General features: G+C 40.7%; 2 protein-coding genes across 8 annotated transcripts in view; one reads left to right on the top strand and one right to left on the bottom strand.

Annotated features, from left to right (window-relative positions):
- Nucleotides 1-24,252, top strand: part of LOC126963577 (E3 ubiquitin-protein ligase RBX1) — a 598,764-nt gene that overhangs the window by 130,318 nt on the left and 444,194 nt on the right. Inside the window, exon 1 of one of the 5 annotated variants that reach the window (XM_050805843.1) lies at nt 16,223-16,226. The exons of the other annotated variants lie outside the window; for them this stretch is intronic. The gene's annotated coding sequence lies outside the window, so the exon portion shown is untranslated. Of the gene's footprint in view, nt 1-16,222; nt 16,227-24,252 lie in introns of those variants that run through there. 5 annotated transcript variants of the gene reach the window in all.
- The window catches only part of MRTFA (myocardin related transcription factor A), a 217,625-nt gene that overhangs the window by 93,326 nt on the left and 100,047 nt on the right, over nt 1-24,252 (bottom strand). The gene's annotated exons all lie outside the window — the stretch shown is intronic.

Raw genomic sequence — 24,252 nt, 5'->3', positions numbered from 1 at the left:
AAAAAAAAAAAAAAAAAAAAAGTTGATTTATATATAAAGCACATAGAACAGTACCTGGGCACAGGTGCTGTTACTAAGATTAGCATAGTGACTTCTAGGGAAAAATAAGTTTCTCCTAGCAGCAACTGAAGACAATTAGATTCGTCCCCAATTTGATTAATAACAAAAATTCAAATAAATCACAGATTCTGATAGAATGTAAAAAAAAAAAAAAATGGGTTTGTCTATTCCCAATAAGATTTATTTACATGCTGGGCACAGTGGCTCACGCCTGTAATCCCAGCACTTCGGGAGGCTGAGGTGGGCAGATCATTTGAGGTCAGGAGTTCAAGACCAGCCTGACCAACATGGTGAAACCCCATCTCTACTAAAAGTACAAAAAAAGTAGTTGGGCGTAGTGGTGAACGCCTATAATTTCAGCTACTCAGGAGGCTGAGGCAGGAGAATTGTTTGAACTCAGGAAGCAGAGCTTGCAGTGAGCTGAGATCATGCCAATGCACTCAAGCTTGGGCAACAGAGACAGACGCCATCTCAAAAAAAAAAAAGAATTTATTTACACTCATTACCACTTTCTATAGATACAATGTATTCCGTTCATACTAAAATCTCTGGCCTCACAATTCAGGTTGTCTCCCATTTAGAAGTTTCTTTAAGGTGGAAGAATGTTAGTAATATGTTCTTTCCATAGTAGCTGTGGTTTGAGGGCACTTTTTTTGCAAAGTAAGAGTCTGGCTTCTGGCTGGGCATGGAGGCTCATGCCTGTAATCCCAACACTTTTGAAGGCCAAAACAGGAGGATCACTTGAGCTCAGGAGTTCGAGACCAGCCTGGGCAACATGGCGAGACTCTGTCTCTACCCAAAAAAAAAAAGAACTTGGTTTCTAAGATTATCATATGCTTCTCCTTGTGTTCACAGTAGCTTTTAACAATGTGCTGGTATCAACAGCTCAACCCTCAAATGTCCATGCTAACAGCAGAAAATACATTGCACAGAAAGAAAAGAAGGTAGACAATATCTTTCAGAGTGGGCAAGATTATTTGCATTTGTATTTAGTACTGAGTAATTATTTCCAATTTTCTAGGAAGTCATAAAGCCATCACAAATTGTTTAACTGTACAATTCTTCCCTTGCCAGCGCCCAGTGCCCGCTCAGCTTATCATTTCATACTGGCAAACAACTATACAACTTTTCCTCATTTGTGATACAAAGATTAAAATAGGGAGAGGTAGTCACATTCTAAACATTTCCTCCTTCACACCTTCCTGTATTAGGGAAATCACTGGGCACAAAAGATCATCCATTCTAACTCTTACTGGGCCAATATCTTGTTTGTGTCAACTAAGTACTTTTGTAAATAGAATATAATACCAATATCATTAAGTATTTGAAAGAAAGATTTGCCAAAAATATCCCTGTTATGACCTACTCTTTGGATAATCCAGGATTGATAAAAAGCCAAATTCTCCCCATAGCGGAAAGAGATTTGCCTCAGCCTGAGTCTATTTTCCCTAAGCGAGACTTTCTAAACTTTCTGGTAAGCTTCTCTTTCTTATCCAGCTGGTCAAAGTTTTCTTATAACAATATACCACACAACCGAAAAGCTAAGCTTCTCGGCCTGAATTTTTGTTTATACCTGATAGAAGCTACTGCTTTCTCCTAGTAGAAATTCAAAATACCTAAGCTTATGTCCAGAAACCTCTTCAAATACTTTCAGTAATCTAATGGCAACAGCTTTGCTACTAAAAATTTCCCAGCATCTTCCTGTTTGGGCAGGTCATGCTGAAATCCCCCTCCTCATAAGGAGGAATTTGAGTAAAAATACTGCCAACTTCAAGTTCCCTTAGGCAAATTTCCAGCCCCAGTGCAAGGCCATGAGGTTAAACATTTCTCAATGACGCAGGCTCCCTCAGAGGGAGGAACAAAAAAAAAAAAAAAAAATCAAAACGTATTCTTCCCAGTGCAGTAAATCAAGAAACAGCAGCCAAGTACTTTAAAAAAAAAAAAAAAAAAAAAAAAGTGAGGTTAATACTGTTTGCTCTGCCAAGGCCCCCAGTGGGAGTACAGAACCCATATGAGAGCTGTGGGATGAGAGAAAAAGAACTGCAGAACCAGCAATCCAGTCAAATTGACAGATATGTCTCTAGATTCTCTAGATAATCTCTAGAGTACCAATACAGTGTAAGGTCCCAGCCACTGTATAATTTACGATAAGTAGGACAACTAAAGTGATTGACTTAGTGGCTGGGGGTAAGGAATGGTGTCACACATGAAGCAAATCATGATTCAGGATTAAAATGTACATTAGGTGAGAGGTTGGGAAAACTAAAGGAAAGTACATTTAATCAACTTATTGGTGAAGGAATACATAAGGCTGATCACAAAGAAGGCAAGCTCATGTGAGGGGCTGGTAGGGTTCTTGGACCTCTGGCCACCTGAAGGTAAATAATTGATTGACATAAAACCCAAAATGTTCCCCCAGAAACAGATTAATAAATAACAGAATTTTGGAGTTAAAAAGGTCCTAAATGCTTACAAGAAAATGCCAGTGATGAAAATATCATGTGTACAGTGCTTTACTTCTCAAAGTGCTTTCACTGAATCATTAAAAAAAAATTATTATGTACCTGCTATATGTTAGGAACTGGGAATACAGAAATTAGATACCACCCCTGCTTTAAAGGGGCCATACTTCCAATGATGAGACCTGCTAGGAATGAAAATGCAGCAAACAATCGCTCTTTGGCGGCATGCAGTAAACATAAGGAGAGCACAGCAGAAGGGGCAGCGAAGTTTCTGGGGGAATCAAAGACAGCACACATCTCAGAAGAGATAGCCCTTGAAGTGAGGCCAGAAGGCTGGCAAGCAGAAAGAGGAATGATTAAATGCAAAGGCAGAGGAAAGATTACATGCAAAGGAATATATGTGCTTTTTTTAAAAAAGCACAAAGTGTTCTAGGAACCAAAAGCTGGTCAGTACTGCTGGGGACTGTGAGTTTGGAAGTGACATAACCACATAGTCAGAGACCAAATAAAATAGTTTAAGTTTTGCCCCACAAGAAATGGAAGAATTCTGAGCAGGAGAAAGAAAATTATTAGAATTGGTAGTTAGCAAACGTATCTTGGCAGCTGAATAGAGGAGAGTTGAACTATAGCCAGGGAGCCCAATAACAAGATCACTGAAACCACAGAGAAAAATGCTGACAATATGATATAGGGCGGAGAGACAAAATATAAGAGATTCAAGGTAGGGGTAAAAGCTAGAGAACTCACAAGCCAAATAGATACAACGAGTATAACAAGAAAGGAGGAATTGAGACCGACTCCTAATTTTCTGGCTAGGGCATCTGGCACTATAAATGAGGAAATGCAGGTTAGGGGGTAGTCACCAGGAATGGCAATATCAGTTTTAAATGCATGCTAGTCATCTAGATATCCAGGTGGGAAGAATTAGTGGATTAACTGAATCAAGAACTCAGGAAACAGGTCAGGGATATAGATACAGATACACACATCACATTTGAATACCTTTCTTATTTGGAGGAAATTCTAAGATGGGGGAAGGTAGTCACCTTTTCCCATTACAGGAACTGAGAGTAACAGAAATTCCCTCTCTGTTCCCTGGCATCTAGTTCACAAGTATATAACCCAAGCCAATCAGATCCTCCTATGTAGATCTTTGAATATTGAAAGAATAACACAAAGGTGGAAAATATAATCAGAAATTATTCATGGCACTGTGGCAAGTGCCTACTGGTGGCAGTGCCAACAGTAACAGATGTTCATGGGAGACCAGGCCAGCAACAGTGGCAGAGAAGGTCCAGTGAGCAGTGCTAGAGATAGAGTCCTCAGCCGACTGGTCCCACTACATGGTCTTCACTGTGTCTTGCCTCACTCAGTTTCTGCTCATTTTCTGAACTGTGTTATTCAGCATTCCTTTTAAGGCTGTGCACTATCCAATACTTTTCCAATAATTTTATGCTTAGGTTAACCAAGATTATGCAAAGAACCCTGAGTAGCACAGAATGAGGAGTGAACATAGAACAGGTAAGATGAGGCCTAGAATGCGCCCACTATATAGGGTGACTAGTAGGTCACTGTGAAATTAGTTCATATGTGTCATCTCCTTCCATCCTTACAATCCCTTGTTAGGAAAACAGGGCAAGTACCATATCTTCATTTTAGGATAAATAAACTGAGGCTAAAAGAGATTAAGATCATACAGTTCTTTTTGCTATCCAAGAGTGTCCTCAAAAAAGTTGTTTTACAGGTGCTCATCAAAAGGAGATGCTAAATGAGCAACACTAATTCTTACAGCAAATGTCAATGGACACAGATGATAACCACACATGGATTCTGATGCTGGTCTTACAGCTTCTTCAATCCTAACAAAAGCACTAAATTCCTTATAGACAATTACCTGGAAACATACCTAATGAGGATCCTTGCCATCACCCTTCCACTCAGGGTACCTTGGTTACTACTGAAAGAATACATCATAAGCTAAAGGGATTCCTCAAGTGGAAGAAAGGATCTTCTATCCCTAACCATGAGAACCACTGTGGGAATGAGAGGTTGAGAGCTTTCGAAAGATGATTATTTCTCAACTTCATTCCTTTGGGATATGTCACAGCCAGTAAGGGAGAAATTGGAAAAAGCAGCTTTCACAAGCTGCCAAATCCATGTCCTAGTCCCAAGGGATAATTAGCCAGTGAGGTTTTGTGGAGCTGATGTAATGTTGGCAGAGGCTAATGTTTTATGGTTGAACATGTAGCCTCTTGATATTTAGCTACAAGGCTAAAAGGATGACATCCTGAAAAGCTAAGAAATTCATACCCATAACACCACCACTTAGCAACGTGCATCCTAAAAGTAATTTGTAAACTTTAACTGATCCACTTTTATCATGATTAATTAAGAGCATTTGTTAAACTATAAATTTTCCAAATTTTATTTTATATAACTATTTTGGTATGAAAAGAAATTTCTAGGTAACACAATCTAGAAAACTTAAAGTAACAAAATAATTAGAAGAAAGGAAAGTTTTCCAATGAGTAAAGTCTGTTTATGGCACTTTCATCCCACTACCATTACACCAAGTTTAAAGCCATCTGATAAGCTTATGAAAACAATTTTTGAAACTGAGTATTCTAAGCCAAAAGTTTTCAGGAGTACCAAATCTCTCACAAAAACTGTCAATCTTAGAAACCTTAGAAGTATTCTGAGATGCAGGAGGTAAGAATTAACAGACAAGCAGCAGAAATACTAAAACACTAACACTCTTGGTTTGAGTTTGGGCTGTTAAACTTCCTGCAGGCCAGGCATGGTGGCTCACACCTGTAATCCCAGCACTTTAGGAGGCTGAGGCGGGCAGATCACCTGAGACTAGGAGTTCGAGACCAGCCTGGCCAACATGGTGAAACCCCATCTCTACTAAAAAGACAAAAATTAGCTGGGCATAGTGGTGTGTGCCTGTAATCTCAGCTATTCGGGAGGCTAAAGCAGGAGAATCACTTGAACCCAGGAGGCAGAGGTTGCAGTGAGCCAAGATCGCGCCATTGCACTGCAGCCTGGGCAACAAGAGCAAAGACTCCGCCTCAAAAAAAAAAAAAAAAAAAAAAAAAGAAAAGGAAAAAACAAAATGCTTGCCATTAAAAAAAAAACAAACAACATGGTGAGTCCTTTGACTTAAATATGCCACAATGATCTCCAAAGCCTGAACAAAACTAAGTCCATTAATAAAAAATAAAATCCCTAATCCATAAGCCAAAACATGTAGTGCTTTTAAATATGTGCTAGCTCCTTAGTAAGAGACAATTTTCGGGCTGGGCGTGATGGCTCACATTTGTAATCCTAGCATTTTGGGGAGGCTGAGGCAGAAGAATCACTTGAGCCAGGAGTTTGAGACCAACCTGGGCAACATAGCAAGATGCTGTCTCTAAAGCAATATATATTTTTTTTAAGTTAAAAAGAGGCCAGGCACGGTGGCTCGAGCCTGTAATCCCAGCACTTTGGGAGGCTGAGGCAGGCAGATCACCTGAGTGAGGTGAGGAGACAGAGAACACAGACTGGCTAACATGGCAAAACCCCGTCTCTACCAAAAATACAAAAAAATTAGCCAGACATGGTGGCATGTGCCTGTAGTCCCAGGTACTCAGGAGGCTGAGGCAAGAGAACTGCTTGAACCCAGGTTGGCAGTGAGCCAAGATCACGCCACTGCACTCCAGCCTGGATGACAGAGCAAGATTCCATCTCTATAAATAAATAAATAAATAAATAAATAAATAAATAAATAAAGTTAAAAAGAGACAACTTCTGACCTCAATTCTGGGCAGAGGTGTATTCATTCAGGAATATGGATATGAAAACTGTGGTTTATATAGCTTTATAATTTCCTAAGAATTGAGAATCACATTTCTCAAAATGAATGGTGAGGAGGGGGAAGTTAGAGATGGCCAAAAACAAAAATGTCCCTCTTACATTTATTTATTTGAGTCAAGTCTCACTCTGTCACCCAGGCTGGAGCACAATGGCGTGAACTTGGTGCACTGCAAGCTCCACCTTCCAGGTTCAAGCAATTCTCTGCCTCAGCCTCCTGAGTGGCTGGGATTATAGGTGCAAGCCACTACGCCCAGATAATTTTTGTATTTTTTTTAGTGGAGACAGGGTTTCACCATGTTGGCCAGGCTGGTCTCGAATTCCTGACCTCAAGTGATCCACCCGCCTCAGCCTCCCAAAGTGCTGGGATTACAGACGTGAGCCACCGCACCTCCAGCCCTCCCTATCTCTTATAAAGGAATGGTTTGTACATACTCTTCAGGAAAATATTTCTTTGGAGAAACAGTTAGGTTGAAGGACCTGGACACAGAAAGAAATGGCTTTCTTCTCAATTTCTCCAATTTTTTTTTTTTTTTTTTGAGACAGAGTCTCGCTCTGTCACCCAGGCTGAAGTGCAGTGGCGCGATCTCGGCTCACTGCAATCTCTGCCTTCTGGGTTCGAGCGATTCTCCTGCCTCAGTCTCCCGAGTAGCTAGGATTACAGGTGCGTATCACCATGCCCAGCTACTTTTTATATTTTTAGTAGAGACGAGGTTTCACCATACCGGCCACGCTGGTCTCCAACTCCTGGCCTTGTGACCCACCTGCCTCGCCCACCCAAAGTGCTGGGATTACAGGCCTGAGCCACTGCGCCCAGCCTTCTCCAATATTTCATATTCATTTATTTGTTAACATAATTTACTCAGCATTTATTATGTATCAAGCACCCTAATAAGATCCTGGATATAAAATGCTAACACAATAAAAATAAGATTCCTGCCTTTGTAGCATTTACAGTCTAGTGAGAAAAAATACATTTAAGAACCCCCAAAAATCTCATAAAATAATCACATACTAGGCCAGTGTGGTGGCTCACGTGTGTAATCCCAGCCTTTTGGGAGGCCGAGTCGGGTGGATCACTTGAGGCCAGGAGTTGAAGACCAGCCTGGCAATACAGCAAAACCCCATCTCTACTAAAAATGCAAAAATTAGCTCGGCGTGGTAGCATGCGCCTGTAATCCCAGCTACCTGGGTGGCTGGGGCACGAGAATCATTTGAACCCAGGAGGCCGAGGAACCTAGAAAACAAAGAGAGGCAGATGGAACCTAGAAAGCAAAGAGAAAACAGCAGCAGGTAAAGTTGAAGAGGTAGGCAGGAACAGAGAAAATGGAGCCATGCATATCAGGAAACTCGCCTACCAGTATATAAGGACAAGTATTGACTGCAGGACTATATATTATTTCACCCCTTATTCTGAACTACCTAAACCAGAATATAATCCTTGTGCGGATAGCAACCACATTTTCGGCAGATTCTCAAACAACTTTCATGCAACATCTAGCACGTGACAGATTCTGTACATATATACATATATATACTATTTCCTCAAATTTAAACTTTTCTAAAAACATCCAAACTACCTACCTTAGTTGGGATTAAACATATATTTAGTAATATTGAATCAGTTGACCAAAAGCCTACATGCAAGAGGATCTTCAGGATAAAGCAATGGAAGATTATTTGCAAACATCTCAAGGACTGACTGAACTGATATAAAACTCAGCTGTTAAGAAGCCTCTGGGCCGGGTACAGTGGCTTATGCCTGTAATCCCAACACTTTGGGAGGTCAAGGTGGGTGGATCATTTGAGGTCAGGAGTTCGAGGCCAGCCTGGGCAACATGGTGAAACCCCGCCTCTACTAAAAATACAAAAATTAGCCGGCTGTGGTGGCAGGTGCCTGTAGTCCCAGCTACTTGGGAGGCTGAGGCAGGAGAATCACTTCAACCTGGGAGGTGGAGTTTGCAGTGAGCCAAGATTGCACCATCACACTCCAGCCTGGGACATAGAGCAAGAGTCTGTCTCAAGGAAAAAAAGAAAAGTTTCTGAAAGCCTTCTCAGAAGAGAATAAGCAAGGGAACTTTTTTCTTACCAGAGCCAACAAGGACCTTCACACAGCAAATGTTCCTACTCTAAAGATATACAGGTTTAATTTTAATTCCAACCCACAGAAACTATTAGCTACAATGGAAAAAATGTCTAATGTACGTTTATGGCAAGACACACTAGAAGTTTTGCTTAGTTTCAAGCATATGACACTGGTTTTGGCCACAGGTATAGAGTCAGAAATATTACTACACTGTAATTTAAAATAGCATCCCTCCTAATCCTTGTGAACAGGTACAAGAGTCACAGTTAAAAACAAGGAAGCTTCTATGCAAAGGTTAGGGCTCGTCTTCTAAGAGCTTTTTTTAAATGTCGAATTTATTTTTTAAAAAAGAGGGCCATTGCTATGCAGAAAGAATGTCTAGGACAACATAATTTTTTTCTTTTTTCTTTTCCCTTTTTTGAGACAGGCTCTCACTCTGTCACCCAGGCTGGAGTGCAGTGGCACAATCACAGCTCACTGCAGCCTCAACTTCCTGGGCTCAAGCAATTCTCCTGCCCCAGCTCCCGAGCAGCTGGGACAATAGGTGTGCACTACCACGCCTGGCTAATTTTTCATTATTTGTAGAGATGGGGGTCTCACTATGTTGCCCAGACTGGTCTAGAGCTCCTGGACTCAAGCAATCCTCCTGCCTCGGCATCCCAAAGTGCTGGGATTACAGGTGTGAGCCACTGTGCCTGGCCCCTTAAAATACATATTCTAAGAGAAGAAAAAGTTGGAGGGTTTTTTTTGTTTGTTACATGTATGTTGTAGTGTTCTGGCAGGGAAAGATCAAACAGGGAGGGAAGGGGGACTAAAAAGTCAGGCAGGCTAAGTACTGGGAGAATGGAGCAAAGGAACCTAGACAAGTTAGAACAGTCTATCAAGAGCTAACACACAGGGTCTGAAAAAGGGCTTGAAGTTCATGTGAAAGGCAATATAGTATAGAGGTAAAGAGCATAGATTCTTAACCCAGGCCAGCAGGATACAATCTTAGCTGTACCACTTACTAAGTGTGTAGCACTGGATAGGTTTCAAATCCACTTTGTCCCTCAATTTCCTTATCTGCAAAATGGGATAAGAGCATCTATCTCACATAGTTGTTGCAAAGAGTAAGAGTTAATATACGTAAGGAACTTGGTACACTGTCTGCCACATTGCAATGTTGTGATTTATAATAAATACATATTTGGTCTTTGTCTTCATTCCTGGCACTGAGGTCCTAAAATTGGACCTTGAAATTTCCTAAGAATAACAAAGGTAAAAGGGGTCGTCTTTTGTTATTCATAACAGGTCCGTTTCAACCATACCTGAGTTTATGTTAGTGAGCTGACTTTGGAAAACCCTTATGGATGAAGGCTGGTTGCCAGGGAAAACAATCATATGATCAGAGGATTAGAACCTGCAGCCCCACAATACTCTGACTTCTGGGGAGGCAAGAGGGGCTGGAGATTGACCTACTCACCAATGGCCAATGATGTCATTAATCATGCCTACATGATGAAGACTCCAAAGAAACCAAAAAGGACAGGGTTCGGAGAGCTTCCAGACTGATAAACCCAGGCAGTGTTGGGAGGGGTGGGTATGCCCAGAGAAGGCATGGGAGCGCCACACAACCCCCTCATAGCTCACCCTATGCTTCTCTCCCATTTGGCTGTTCCTGAGTTATATCTTTTATAATAAATTGACAAATTTAAGTAAACGGGCTTCTTAAGTTCTGTGAGTCATTCTAGCAAATGATCCAACCTGAGGAGGGGGCTGTGGAAACCTCTGATTTATAGCCGAGTCAGACAGAAGTTATGGATAATCTGAGGACCCACCACTATCGACCGTCATCTGAAGTTGGGGGCAATCTTGTGGGCCTGAGCCCTTAACCTGGGGGGTCTGCACTAACTCCAGGGAATTAGTGTCAAAATTGAGTTAAATTGCAGAACACCCAGTTAGTGCCCAGATGGTTGGAGAATTGGTTGTTGGGGGGGTGGGGACCACACATCTGATATCATCAGAGGTGGAGTGTTGAAAGGAGTAGTAGAGTACAGAAAAAAACAAAACAGTGTCTGTCTTTCCTCTTCATGCACTGTAAACTCTAAGTGTTAGCTATTATTATTTTAAATATATTTATTTTTGCTGGAATTCTTACAAAATCCACTTAGAATTCCTAGAATTCTAGAATTCCATATTCTAGAAATATGTCTCTTTTATGTTTTCATGATTTTTGTTTTGGAGGCTTTTGTTGTCGGTGGTGGTGGTTTTGTTTTGGGTTTTGTTTTTTTTTTTTGAAGCAGGGTCTCATTCTGTCGCCCAAGCCAGAGTGCAGTGGCAGGATCTTGGCTCACTGCAACCTCTGCCTCCCGGTCTCAAGGGATGCTACTGCATGGTCTCTTTTAATAAAGTTAGTCTAATCTGTGCTTAAGGGAAACAATAAAAAAGATGTGTCCACTTGTGAGGCAGAATTTTAAATGTAAAACTACCCCTGAGTGAGTTTAGGCTTGGTGGGACCCAAAAAATGAGTGAGGATGGGTACACTGGGGTAGAAGGAAATTTGGGGATAAAACTCAGGGTCACCTATAGAGATGGTCCTTCTCACTTAGAGACCACCCTCTAGAACTCTTCTCAAACCTTGGAAGGTTTTGTATATTTCATTTAATCAGTTCACTTCTTGGCAAAAGATCAGGGTTGAGAGACGAAGGCGATGTAGGTAGAAAAGAAGCTCACACACTTGGTTTTGTTTTAGCATTACCTACCAGTGCTGCCCCCTCTTCTCATGCTTGCTTACTTCCTTCAGGAGTCATTTTAACTCCAACCTCCTAGTGTCCAAACTGGCTCAAAGCACTCCAAAGTGGAGGTGAAAGGCAATCACCCTGATTTGTAATACCCAAATTGAGACATTTTTCTGTTGTACATAAAGCAAAAAAGCAACAGAATGTTCCATAAACTTAAAAAAAAAGTTAGAACAATCACACCCACTCATGGGTTCTGAAAAGTACAGTAACGGAGTCAGGCTAGGACAAAGGCCTAAGAGCAGAGTCTGGGTAAAAGTGATCAATCTAGTTTCACTTTGGAAACTGGATAGAAACGTGGGAATAGAAACTAGCAATGGAAGTGAGACTCCATGAGGTAATTTTTGCAATAGTTGTTGGCTTTATAATTAATAAGAGATAAGAGAATTTTAACCTAAAGGTCATTTTAAGCTTACAACAACTAGAGACAATTTTATTACAAGTTTTAAAAACTAACTTTATTGAACTTCAATTCAGACACAATAAACTTCACCTAGTGTACAATTCAATGCATTCTGACAATGGCATATACCTGTATAACCATGACCATCAAGAGATGTATTTTCATCCCTAGGATTTTCTTGTGTCCCTTTGTACTCAATTTCTCCTTCCACTTCCAGCCCCAGGCAATCACTGATCTGCTGTCACTAGAGAAACCTGAATTGTTTTCCTCATACAATTTGAAAAATTGAGATATAATTCACATACTATAAAGTTCAACCATTCAAAGTGCATAATTCCATAGTTTATCGCCACTATCTAATTCCAGAACATTGTCATTGCCCCCAAAATAAACCCTGTATCCATCAGTTACTCTTCGTTTCCTGTTCTGGACATTTCATTTAAACCGAATCACACAATATGTGGCCTTTTGTGTCTATCTTCTTCCATTTGGAAAATGTTTTTAAGGTTCATTCATTTTTTTGTAGTTGTTTTTAAGACTGAGTCTCGTTCTGTCACCCAGGCTAGAATGCAATGGCTTGATCCCCATTCACGGCAACCTCCATCTCCCAGGTTCAAGCGACTGTTGTGCCCCAGCCTCCAGAGTAGCTGAGACTATAGGCACACACCACCATGCCTGGCTAATTTTTTGGTATTTTTAGTAGACATACGGTTTCACCATGTTGCCCAGGCTGGTCTCAAACTTCTGGGCTCAAGTGATCCACCTGCCTTGGCCTCCCAAAGTACTGGGATTATAGGCATGAGCCACCACACACAACCAAGGTTCATTCATTTTATAACATATATCAACAGTATTCTTTTTATGAGTGAATAATATTCCATTGTATGGATATACCATATTTTGTTTATTCATCAACTGAAAGACATGTGGGTTGTTTCCACTTTTTAGCTATTTTGAATATGCTGCTATGAACATTTATGTGTGTATTTTTACATGGACAAATGTTTTCAATTTTCCAGGATATATATCTAGAAGTAGAATTGCTAGGTCACAGGATCTATGTTTAACTTTTTGAAAAGCTGCTAAACTGTCTGCAGTTTTTAAACTTCATTTTGAGATAATTATAGATTCACATGTAGCTATAAGAAATAATACAAAGAGAGGCCGGGCGCGGTGGCTCAAGCCTGTAATCCCAGCACTTTGGGAGGCCGAGACGGGCAGATCACGAGTTCAGGAGATCGAGACCATCCTGGCTAACACGGTGAAACCCCGTCTCTACTAAAATACAAAAAAAAAAAATTAGCCAGGCGAGGTGGCGGGCGCCTGTACTCCCAGCTACTCGGGAGGCTGAGGCAGGAGAATGGCGTGAATCTGGAAGGCGGGGCTTGCAGTGAGCTGAGATCCGGCCATTGCACTCCAGCCTGGGCAACAGAGCTAGACTCCGTCTCAAAAAAAAAAAAAGAAATAATACAAAGAGCTCATGTATCCTTTACTCAGTTTCCTCCAATGGTAACATCTTGCAAAACTACAGTACAATATTACAACCAGAATACTGGCACTGATACAGTCAACATACACATTTCCATCACCCTAAGGATCTCTCACATTGACCTTTTATAGCCACATCTACTTTCAGCCCCACACCATCCACAGGCCCTGACAATATGAAGAACCAATCTGTGCTTCATAGCTATAATTCTGTCATTTCAAGAATGTTACATAAATAGAATCATACAATATGTAACATTTTAGGATTGGCTTTTTTTACTCAGAATAATTCTCAAGAGTCATTCAGGGTGTTTTATTTCTAAAAAGTTTGCCCCTTTTTAAAAGTTGCTAAGTAGCATCCCACAGTCTGAATTAATTAATTAATTAATTATGAGATGGAGTCTCACTCTGTCATCCAGGCTAGAGTACAGGGGAGTGATCTTGGCTCACTGCAACCTCTGCTTCCTGGGTTCAAGCAATTCTCCTGCCTCAGCCTCCCAAGTAGCTGGGACTATGTGTGCCCGCCACGTCTGGCTAATTTTTGTATTTTTAGTATAGACAGGGTTTTACCATGTTGGCCAGGCTGGTCTCCAACTCCTGACCGCAAGTGATCCACCCACCTTGACCTCACAAAGGGCTGGGATTACAGGCATAAGCCACCACACCCAACCTCAAATGAATTTCTGTGTATGGTACAAGGTAAGAGTCAATGTTCTCTCTCTCCTCTTCTATTTTTTTTTTTTTTTTTTAAGATGGAGTCTTGCTCTGTCGCCCAGGCTGGAGTGCACTGGTGCAATCTCGGCTCACTGCAACCTCCACCTCCCAGGTTAAGTGATTCTCCTGCCTCAGCCTCTCATGTAGCTGGGATTACAGGCGCACGCCACCATACCCAGCTAATTTTTGTATTTTTCAGTAGAGACGGGGTTTCACCATGTTGGCCAGAATGGTCTCGATCTCCTGATTTCGTGATCCACCCACCTCAGCCTCCCAAAGTGTTGGAATTACAGGTGTGAGCCACTGCACCCAGCCCTCTTTTAATTTTCTTAACATACAGATAGCCAGTTCTTTCCTGGTTTGTAAGTTTTTATTTAAAACAGAGTTAGAAAACTAATTAAAATAACACTACCTCTAAACACTCAAAACCACTGCCATGACACAATCCTGCCATTTCAGTAGAAGAGAAAATCCCCACACCTTTCCCTCAGCTCAGAGAGCACAGGACTGAGCAGCAAGCTCCACCAGTTTGTAGGAGTTCAACTTCCAGACAGCAGGGAAATGTCTTTCTTTGAAGTTATTACATGAGTTCACACTGAAGGAAAGAAGAAAAGTGAGTCTTACCATTTTCCCAAGATGCTGTGAGATGTGTTGGATTTACTCTCACTCATAATTGTGCAGGATGGTTGTTCTGTTTTGTTTTGAGGCAGGGTCTCACTCTGTCACCCAGGCTGGAGTGCAGTGGTATGGTCTCAATTCCCTGCAACCTCCACCTCCAGGGTTCAAGCGATTCTCCTGCTTCAGCCTCCCAAGTAGCTAGAATCACAGGTGCAAACCAAGTAGCTAGAATCACTGGCTAAGTTTGGTTTTTTTAGTAGAGACGGGGTTTCACCATGTTAGCCAGGCTGGACTCCAACGCCTGACCTCAAGTTATCCGCCCTCCTCAACCTCCCAAAGTGCTGGGATTACAGACATGAGCCACTGTGCCCAGTCACAGGTGTGTTCAGGATGGTTTCAACCAACACCAATAGAACCAACTAACAATAGATGGCCTTCAGCAACACAGAGGGGTAGCACAAAGATCAGTAGTTTGAAAATCAGGTCACAGGCAGTCCACGCTATATGATCTTGGGTAAGTCACTTAACATTCTTAGCCCCCAGTTTGTTTACCTGTAAAACCAAGGTTTGTTATCAGGTCATGTCTAAGATCCTTCCCATTTAAACATTCTAGAATGTCAAAAATAAGCCTATTCGTTCTTTCTTTGAAAAATCAAGAAAAATGGCAAAAACAAAAAAAGTTGTCAAATTGTGAACATTTATCGAACACAGAGCACTATACTAGGCACAGCTTCGTATTTTTGTTTCCTGTTTTACTCTATTCTTCCATACTAATTAGATATCATATAAATCCCACATATAAATCCAACACATCTCATAGCATCTTGTGAAATAAAAATAAAATATCTTTTGGAATTGAACTTCTCAACTTTCATATGCATGTAACAATCTTTTTTTTGAGATAGGGTCTCACTTTGTGGCCCAGTTGGAATACAGTGGTACAAACACGGTTCACTGCAGCCTTGACCTCCCAAGCTCAAGTGATCCTCCCACTTCAGCCCCCCAGGTAGCTGGGACTACAGGTGTGTGTCACCATGCCTGGCTAATTTTTGCATTTTTTTGTAGAGATGAGGTTTCACCATGTTGCCTACGCTGGTCTCGAACTTCTGACATCAAGCAATCTGCCCACTGTGGCCTCCCAAAGTGTTGGGATTACAGCTGTGAGCCACTGCATCCCACAAATAATCTTTTCAAAACACAAATTGTGATTCTGCAGGTCTGAGGTGGAGTTTGAGATTCTGCATTCCTAATAGGCTTCCAGGTGATACAAAGGCTGCTGGACCTTGGAACACACTTTGAGTAGCAAGGTGTTAGAAGAATACGGACAGAGTATCTGTTTGAGTAACGTAATTAATGCTGATACTGAAGTTTTCAGTTCTTTACATAACCAAATAAATTAGTCTTATGGCACTGATTTGAGGAATAGAATCTTATTGATTCCCAAGAGAATATACTAAGATAACAGTTCAGAAAATCAAGTTTAATTAATATTTTAATTCCTCAAGATCCTATTTGCAAGGAAAAACAGAAAAACAGAAAATCAGAAAGATACAGCATACATGAATTGTTAAGGACAATTTTCACACCCTACAGTCAATGAACAAAATATATTACAGAAATGCACTTTCAAATAATTAAAACAGGCTGGGCAACATAGTGAAACCCTGTCTCTCAAAAAAAAAAAAAATTTAGCTTGGCCTAGTGATGTGCACTTGTAGTCCCAGCTACTCAGGAATCTGTGGTGGGAGGACCACCTGAGCCAGGGGAGGTCAAGGCTGCAATGAGCTCTGATGGTGTCACTGTACTCCAGCCTGGGCAGCAGAGTGAGATCCTGGCTCAAAAAAAAAAAAAAAAGCTACACAAAGAAATAATTTAAACATTTTATACTAACACCACCACTTTATGCCTACAAGAAATCAGATTATCCTTATCCAACAAAAACAAACAAAAAATTTAGTGTGTTGTTTTTTGATAGAAAACTTGAGAGGTTCAGCAAATTGAGAGTAAATGAGTGTACACAGGAAGGAGTTACAGCTCTGCCAAGAACATGGCCTAACACAAACACTGCAAAGATAAATTTCAATAAATCTTACAAAATAGAAACAAAGGCAAAAATGTAAAAGAGATTTATACAAACTCAACTGGTCAGAGGGAACAGTTTAATGGGATGGAGTGCCTCCTTATCATGCATTGCTTGGTCAGTACAGCACTTTGACTGCAGAGGTCCCAAATTAACAGCTCTATCTTCTAATCATTATGCTTCCACCCATTTTCTCCCTCTTTTAAATGTACCTACCTGTGTACGTACATACACACAATTTAATATGAGCTTTGTTTTGTGTGTGTGTGTGTGTGTGTATGTTTTGAGACAGAGTTTTGTTCTTGTCACCCAAGCTGGAGTGCAATGTCGCAATCTCGGCTCACTGCAACCTCCACCTCTCAGATTCAAGCAATTCTCCTGCCTAGGCCTCCCAAGTAGCTGGGATTATAAGCATGGGCCACCACGCCCAGCTAATTTTTTTGTATTTTTAGTAGAGATGGGGTTTCGCCATATTGGCGAGGCTGGTCTTGAACTCCTGACCTCAAGTGATCCGCCTGCCCCAGCTTCCCAAAGTGCTGGGATTACAGGGGTGAGTCACTGTGCCCGGCCAACATAAGCTTTATTGGAATACAAAAGAAATGTATGCTCATCATCGAAAATCAGAAAGATACAGGAAAATCCAAAAGATGAAAAAAATATAATGTCCCCCATGAAATCTCACTACTCAGAGATAGTTATTCATATTCTGGTGTACAGCCTCGAAGCCACTTTTCTGGAATTATACAGATCAGTGGTAAACATTATTCCACATTTTCAAAATTATTTTTAAACAGTTTTGTAAAGATGGAGTCTTGCTGTGTTGCCAAGGCTGGTCTTGAACTCCTGGGCTGGACAGGAAACTGGCGGGGAGGTCTGCTTGAGCCCAGGAGACAGAGGGTACAGTGAGCTGAGATTCCACCACTGCACTCCAGCAGGAGGCGACAGAGCAAGACCCTGTCTCAAAAAATTATAAAAATATAAAAAACCAAAACTACAATGTACACTTATCAAAGAACAACAGCTAAGAAGGGAAATTACATTTTAGTATAAATACATAAAATTTTGATTCATATCCACTGAAAATGTTTCAAGGACACCTGGGGGTCCTCAGACCACACTTTGAAAACCAATGCGCTATATTATAGTGCCTCTTCAGTTAGGGCACACTATACAAACAGTTACAAGGCATGATCTCAGGAACACACTTAACCTAAAAAAAAATCCTAATTTTGGTACATCACCTATTCAACAATTATTAAGTGCTTACAATGTAGAAAGTATTCTTATACATTTACAATGTAGAAAGTATTCAATGTAGAAAAATCAAAAAGGAAAACGAATCCTCCTTGTGGCACTTACATTTTACAAAGAGATAGCCACAACCAATAAACAAATGAACTATCTATTCTGTCAAATAAGTGGTATGAAGGAAAATAAAAGCAAGATTTTATAAAATAGGATGGTCAGGGAGTGCCTAACTGAAAAAGTAACTTTTCTTTTCACTTTTTTCTTTTTTTTTAAGAGACATGGTCTTGCTCTGTCACCCAGGCTGGAGTGCAGTGGCACAGTCATAGCTCACTGCCGCCTCAAATTCTTGGGCTCAACTGATCCTCCCCACTCAGCCTCCTGTGTAGATAGTACTACAGGCACATGCCACCATGCCTGGCTAATTTGTTGTTGTTGTTGTTGTTGTTGCTTCATAGAGACAGCATCTCACCATGATGCCCAGACTAGCCTTGAACTCCTGGCTTCAAGTGATTCTCCCTACTCGGCTTCCCAAAGCGCTGGGATTATAGGTATGAGCCACCATAACGGGCCCAAAAGGAACATTTAATCAAAAATCTCAAGGTGATGCAGGAGCAAGCCATGAGGCTACTCAGGGAAAAGTGCTCTACATAGAAGGAATAACAAGTACAAAAGCCCTGGTACGGGAGCTAAGGTGCTCAGGGACAGCAAACAAAGCCAATATGGCTGGGGTAAAATAAGCAAGGGAGAGAAGAGAAGGAGATAAAATCAAGAGTTGTAAAGCAGTTCATGTGGGACTTTGTAGAGCAGTATAAGGACTGTGGCTTTTCCAGTGAATGAGAATTACTGGCAGGTTGTGAGTACGGAGGGATATGACCTGATTAATTTTAAATGGATCATGTAATAAATAGTGTTTAAACTCAAAAAGCTGAATTAAACACCTGTTCCATCTCTTACTGTGTGCCCTTAAGCATTTGAGCCTCAGTTTCCACTGTAAATTGTGAAGATACAGACACTGCAAAAAGTTGTTGTGAAGATCAAACAATATACATAAGGCTGAGGGGCTTACGAGCAGTGACTTACGCCTGTAATCCCAAAACTTTGGGAGGCAGAGGTCGGAGGACTGATTGAGCTCAGGAGTTGAAAACCAGCTTGGGCAACACAGCAAGACCTCATTTTCACAAAAAATAAAAAACCTACTGGGGCAGAGGAGGAGAAAAAAATATTGGGGTATAGCAGTGCACGCCTGTGGTCCAGCTACTTGGGAGGTTGAGATGGGAGGACTGCTTGAGCCAGGAAGGTTGAGTCTGCAGTGAACACTACTGCACTCTAGCCTGGTGACAGAGCAACACCTTGTCTCAAAAAAAAAAAAAAAAAAAAAAAAAAAATATATATATATATATATGTATACACACACACACACACACACATTAAAATATTTATAAATTATGACAGACTACAAAAATTTCACTACTGAGTTTGTTTGCACTATGTAGTTGCCATATATTCCTCTTTTCTAAGCCCTCTATACTCACCCTACTGCCACCATCATCCATTTATGCAACTTTGCCATGAGATTAATGCCCCAGACCTCTGATACTATGAGCTCAGCCAGATACTGCCCTTTAGCTTGATGAGTGCAAAGCAAAGAAAGTGGGGTTTTTTTTGTCACTGATGGCAGAGTGGTTTTTCAGCATTATTTTCCTTGTTGTTATAAGGAAAATCTTTTTTAAAAATAATGCATGTGGTAATCATAAAAGTGAAGTTCCAAAAAAACAAGACTTTATGAGTCTCATCTTTATTTAATTTGGCACTGTTTTAATAAAGCTAAAACTGTTAGTTCTTGGTCTTGACAGCTTGCCTCATCCAAAAAGAAACAAAAAGGAGGGAAAAAAAAGATGCAGACTGACAGATGAATTCAAATTTCTTTGATCTGCGTCCTAACTCTAAGGGGACTTCAGATAAATCAGTGAGTCAGAGAAGGGGCAGTAAGATGTAAGCCAGAATACTGATGACAACAGCTGTCTGTCTACCTACCTGTCTTCTGAGATCATCATTAAAGTATGAGATCACCAAGACTAGGGAATACAGAGTAAGATAAGATGGAGGTACACTGGAGAACTATGAGGCCTGTCGCATTCTGACTCCACTTCCCAACGGGCAGAAGGTGAATACCCAGGCACTGGTTTTTATCTCCACCTCCTAAGATGTGAGTCAGTCTGAGTAGTGATAGAATCCTGTAAAGGAAAAACCCAAAGAAAACCAAAATCTTTGGGAAAAATTATAAACAATCTCATATATTAGAGGCCTCTGATGGTTTCTTTGAAGTGGGTCAATTTCCTTATCTTAAAGTGGAGGGCAAGAATTTTCTACCTAAGGTTTCCCTACCTAAGGTTTCTCTCAAACTCTAAAATCCCTTGAAATATAAAAAAAAGTGGCCAGGTGTGGTGGCTCACACCTGTAATCCCAGCAGTTTGGGAGGCAGAGGCGGGAGGATCACCTGAGGTCAGGAGTTCGAGACCAGCCTGACCAACATGGAGAAACCCCGTCTTTACTAAAAACACAAAATCAGCGGGACATGGTGGTGCATGCCTGTAATCCCAGCTACTCAGGAGGCTGAGGCAGGAGAATTGCTTGAACCCGGGAGGTGGAGGTTGCGGTGAGCCCAGATCGCACCACTGCACTCCAGCCTGGACAGCAAGAGTGAAACTCCGCCTCAAAAAAAAAAAAAAAAAAAAGTATGTTCTTTTAAAGTCCACATTAATATTTAGAGCAAGCGTGTACATCCTGCAGCCTAGGATGGCTTTGAATGTGGCACAACACAAATTTGTAAACTTTCTTAAAACACTATGAGATTTTTTTTTTTTGCAATTTTTTAAAAGCTCATCAGCTATCGTTAGTGTTAATGTATTCCAAGACAATTCTTCTTCATCCATTGTAGCCCTTGCCAAAAGATTTAGAGCATTAAGAGATCCAAAAAGTAGGTATTGCTAGTGCAACCTGGAGTTTTTCATCAGTTTTATAGACTTCTGAGTGATGTGAACCCAAATGGGGCAACTTCCTTAAAGAGTTAACATACTATCAAAAAGGGCAAAACTTATTTGTCCACAATCTGCCCTATGATAGTTCCTTTTAACCTCATTTTTACTAACTGCCACTCCCCTCTTGATCCATACTATTCTCAAACATACAGTGCAGAGACAAACTGTAATGATTAGCGAACTAGAAGTTAAAAAAAAAATGCAGGAATTTTAAGTATACAGATATCAAGGAAGGAGAGACTAAATGGACTGAAGAAATATTTTATTTTTATTTTTTGAGATGGAGTCTCGCTCTGTCGCCCAGGCTGGAATGCAGTGGTGCGACCTAGGCTCACTGCAATCTTCGCCTCCCGGGTTCAAGAGACTCCCCTGCCTCAGTTTCCCGAGTAGCTGGAATTACAAGCGCCCCCCACCACGCTTGGCTAACTTTTATATTTTTAGTAGAGATGGGGTTTCACCATGTTGGCAAGGCTGGTCTCGAACTCCTGACCTCAAGTGATTCGCCCACTTCAGCTTCCCAAAGTGCTGAAGAAATATTTTCAAAAATAAAACAGATATTTTCAAATAAATAACATGTATGTGGCACAAAACCAAAAAGATTTTAAAGTACACAGTTAAAAATAAAAGCATTTTCTGAAGGATAAATCAAAGAGAACACTTAGAAAACTTCAGTATATAGGTTGTGCTGTTTTTCTTAGGCTGGTTAGTAGGTGTGCATTAATCAAATCTTATAATACTTTATATATTCTTTGGCATTTACGGAGCACTCTCATAACAACAACAACAAAAAGTCTCTTCCACCCCAGCTCCCCAGTTCTCTATTCCCCTTTACTGAGGCAGCCACTGTTATCAGCTTCTGTGGTCCTTCCAGAGACATTCCGTGCATGGACAAATGTGTGAGTGTGCACACAGACATACATGCACAAGACAGAGAGAGAAAAAACAAAGTGACTCCCTAACTGTGCCTCATTAAGATCAGGTTTATGTCATGGACCAAAGCATACCTCAGGAACTGTTTCAATCCTTTTCTGTCCCGCAAGTGACAGAAGTGAATTCACTTCTGTGAATTCTGTGAATTCTGTCCCGCTGTTGTTATAACTAAGAGGACTGCAGTGGCTGGATACAGCTTAGGGCCCGTCTAGTCAAAGCCTTACACATTAGCTGTCAAGAGCCAAGTCCTAGCATTTCTCCATTCTAAAACACACCAGAGTCAGTACCACGCCCCCAAATTCCCTAAGACTTAGCTTCAGAAATTCCATAACGTCCATCTTATTTGTTTTGTTGTTGTTTGTTTTTGTTTTTTTTGTTTTGTTTTATTTGAGGCAGGGTCTCACTCTGTCGCCCAGGCTGGAGTGCAGTGGCACAATCTCAGCTCACTGCAGCCTCTTCCTCCTGGGTTCAAGGGATTCTCCTGCCTCAGCCCCCCAAGTAGCTGGGACTACAGACATGCACCACCATGCCTGGCTAATTTTTGTATTTTTAGTAGAGACGGGGTTTCCTATGTTGGCCGAGCTCGTCTTGAACTACTGACCTCAAATGATTCACCTGCCTCCGCTTCCTAAAGTGCTGAGATAACAGGCGTGCGCCACTGTGCCCAGCCCCATAATGTCCATCTTAGATCATTCATTTTCTAATCAAAATTATCCAGATACGTTTCCATAGTAGCGAGAAAAGCTCTAACTGTGGTTTGATCAGAACACTTACATTCAGCAATAAACATCATGAGCAGACATGGCATACTGCACATTCTGAGATGCAGAAGAATTCCAACTTTGAAAGCTATTTTTCAACATCTGCTTTGGACAAGGATTGGCTAAAATACAGGATGGTGGGTAGAAGATTCATTTCTTAATGTAAGAACAGATCTCAAAATACTTCGATAAAATCTTGATTTAAAAGTTTATACTTGTGAAAAAAAAAACAAAAAAAGTTTATACTTGTTTCATTAAAGTATGACAATCTAAATTTCATTACTCTCTTTCATTCAAAAATACTTACTGTATACCATGTGCCAGTATCAGAAGCCAATATATAGATTAATATATTGCCCTTGAGAAGCTAATAATCTAATTAGGAAGACATATACATCTGACTGGTTCCAAAGGTCCAGTAAGAGACCACCAGCAGTGAGGAGGATGAAAGTTTTATTTTGCTTTTTTGAGACAGAATCTTGCTCTGTCACCCAGATTGGAGTAGAATGGCATGATCACAGCTTGTTGCAGCCTCGACCTCCTGGGCTCTCCCACCTCAGCCTCTCAAGTAGCTCTAACTACAGGTGGGCACCACCATGCCCGGCTAATTTTTTTTTTTTTATTTTTTGTAGAGATGGGGTCTTGAACTCTTGGGCTCAAGCAATTATCCTGCATCAGCCTCCTGAAGTGTTGGGACTACAGGTGTGAGCCACCATGCCAGGCCTGAAAGTTTGTATATAACATACACGAACATGTCTCACCAAAACCCCCAAGGTCGAAATATTCAAAAGAAAATTGTTCATAAATATACAACGTACCCTTGAAGTTTGCTATCATATTCAATATCCTGAAGTTTTATTTAGGGTAAAACTTTCCATCCTGAATTCTGTCAACAAGGTTTACTTTAAAGCTCTCATTAAATAGCAGTCTCACCTATAAAGCATATATTCATACAGGTCAAAATATTCTATTGCTAGAAAATTTATGGCTCATATGTTTTATCTACTGATAAAGTCTAAAAGTCCTGACTTCTCAGAGAATGGCTTTTAGTTCACTGAGGCTTCATAACAGATGCTTTTTCATTTCCTATCATAAAGAAAGACAATATTTTACTATATAGCTGTCATATTACTATTAGAATCCAGGTAACAGCTACAGCACTTCAGAACAAAACAGTAGCAATTTTACAAAACCAACACATTGCTAATGTTTTTGATCATTTAGGAGGCAGCTACTGGAGATATCAGTTTGCTATTACTTTCTATATCCAGAGTCTCTCCACTTTTACGAACATAAACAAAAGAAAGAAGTTCACATACATGCTATTTTTGGCAGACCTTTCATTCAACCTGCATCCAACACTCCTGTCAATTTCGTTTCACATACTATCATCCTTTGTAAGTTTTATGAAGTAGCTGGTTCAACAGATGGGTGGCTAGCCCTGCCCAACACATGCCGGAAAGGAAAAACAGCTCTTAGCAGGCAAGACAAGAAAATATTAAGTATGTCCCTTTCCCTCTTAAGGCTGAGAACACTGAGACTACCTAAGAAGAAAGCAAACAATCTTTTAACCTTTATAAAGTTACTGGACTGAGATGATTTGTAAGTAACAAGGTGATTTTAAAAAGGGAGAGAGTTCAAATGCTAAAATCTAACCCTCAAGATAAAATAGGCCCTTGCCCACACATAGCAAAGAACCGGAATAGAGAGGAAAAATAAATTCAAATTAGTGTAA

Source organism: Macaca thibetana, chromosome 10 (assembly GCF_024542745.1).
Source record: "Macaca thibetana thibetana isolate TM-01 chromosome 10, ASM2454274v1, whole genome shotgun sequence".
Lineage (NCBI taxonomy): Eukaryota > Metazoa > Chordata > Mammalia > Primates > Cercopithecidae > Macaca > Macaca thibetana.
This window is presented reverse-complemented; position numbering and strand designations above follow the sequence as displayed.